Source organism: Nanorana parkeri, unplaced genomic scaffold, assembly GCF_000935625.1.
Source record: "Nanorana parkeri isolate BGI_ZX_2015 unplaced genomic scaffold, ASM93562v1 scaffold520, whole genome shotgun sequence".
Taxonomy (NCBI): domain Eukaryota; kingdom Metazoa; phylum Chordata; class Amphibia; order Anura; family Dicroglossidae; genus Nanorana; species Nanorana parkeri.
The window spans coordinates 761,950-764,003 of NW_017306788.1; the positions used below are offsets into that span (position 1 = coordinate 761,950).

Consider the following 2,054-nt stretch of genomic DNA (forward strand, 5'->3'; position numbering starts at 1 on the left):
AAAAAAAAAAAAAAAAAAAAACATAAGCTATCAGTTTTAAGCTAGCAAGTAATGATGTGAGAATGTGCTAACATAAGAATGTTAATTTATGGAGTACAGAAAAGCAGTCACATTCTAGTACTAGCATTTGTTTTTCAACTTTGTATTATTACAGCTTATACCACGAGGAACAAAGGGTGGTAGTGGGTTCTTATTTCTGGTGATAGATACTTGCATCTGTGTTTATGATAGATAGATAGATAGATAGATAGATAGATAGATAGATAGATAGATAGATAGATAGATAGATAGATAGATAGATAGATAGATAGATGACCAGGATACCCGAAGAAAGCCTAAGATGGACCAATGTGTAGCAGATAAGGATCACACCCATTTCAATCACACAGAATACGTATAATCTGTGGAAGCACAGTATCACATTAGACAGGCTGAGGCTATGTCCAATACACAAGAAACACAAGAATTTCCTCCATCTTTCGTGATATGAATATGGACTGTGGTCATCATCATCCATCCCCCCAAAACCCACCCCACAGTTTTTTAATTGCTTTGTATCACTTGTAAAAATACACCCCACATTCGACAGCAGCTCACACTGTAGGATCTCTTTTTATCCTGTGTAAACGTATCATTGTGGGGAAGGGGTGGGGGGTTCTTTTTTAGCTTCATTGTAGTGTTCCTGCTTCCCCAGTATTTCTATGAAAGAATAAAGAATAACATACTGGAGCTGAATGGCTCCTGCACAGCTAGGCGTATAAGAGAGCAGGCTCCATTATTGATGTGAATCATTGCAACTATTTCAATGCAACCCTCTTATTCCAGAGGGCAAGACAATCTGGATTTATGGTTTGATTTTTGATTTTGCTCATCCTATTTTTTACTACTACCATAAAGAGCCATGTAATGACCAGTGTCAGTATCTATAGACATGCATCTTGTACACATGTATACATACATGCATTTTGTACACATGTATACATACATGCATCTTGTACACATACATACACCTTGTACACATGTATACATACATCTTGTACACATGTATACATGCATGCAGCTTGTACACATCCATATAAACATGCACAGATCTTGTAGACATGTACATGTATGATCCCCCATAGACTGTCCATTGCTTTCTACTGTATGGTTGATGGTTGAAGATGACCATAGGAAACATCCCTTTGTTAGGGCTTTTCATTATCAGAGGAATGCAGCTCCCTTCCCCCCCAGCCCCCACCACAACACTCCAGGCTCAGACGTGTAATATTTGGGGTGTAATATGGGAACATTGCCCGTGTATGCTCCTATTGTGCGGATTATTAGCACAAACAGCAGCGATCATGATGCCAAATAACGATCTGGTTGCACAGCCTTATACACATGCAGTTTTACAGGAAAATACAGAATGTTAAGGGAAGGAAGAGTACACAGTCCTACCTGTTGGTGCTATAAAATCCTACCAGGGTTTATTTCCAGTGCAGCTTCTTCTTTATATAAAAATGCTGATTTTTTTTTTCCTTAGGTACCTTTGCCTGAGAATATAGTCAGTGGCTCGGACGACGCATGCGCTGTGAGCGTTCCTGGGCTGCTCGCTTCATCCTCCCCTGTCGCAGCAGCACAGTCTCTCCCAGCAACAGCAGCCCACTGGTGTCTCTATGAGGGCACGTCAGGCAGCCTCTTGCCTACCTGCTGCAGCTCCCTAAAGCCATCTCACAAACACCTTTGGCCATCCCAAGTCGGACAAATAAGCCTGCAGGACGTGGAGAGTGGAGAACGTGTGCTTGCTTCTTCCCTGGAAACAGGATGGACGGGCTATATGCAGTCTTGCTGTGCACCAATGATTGCAGATTGCAGTCAATTCCCCTCGCTGCTGCTGTTGCTGCTGCTCCTGCTTGTCACGGTTTACCAAATGCATTTGGATAGAAGAAAAAAAATAAAGCGATGCAACTGTGTTCCTCAAATGTCACATTTATGCATTTTGTTACATAAAAAAATCAAGAGTGGAAACACCCAGAGTGATGCATTTTTTTAAATGAAGGGTTGAGTGGGAG

General features: G+C 41.3%; 1 protein-coding gene across 1 annotated transcript in view; it reads right to left on the reverse strand.

Annotated features, from left to right (window-relative positions):
• GPR85 (G protein-coupled receptor 85) overlaps positions 1-1,758 on the reverse strand; it is a 3,483-nt gene extending 1,725 nt beyond the window's left edge. The window contains exon 1 of the mRNA XM_018561383.1: positions 1,441-1,758. The gene's annotated coding sequence lies outside the window, so the exon portion shown is untranslated. The remainder of the gene's footprint in view (positions 1-1,440) is intronic.
• Between the last annotated feature and the right edge of the window lie 296 nt (positions 1,759-2,054).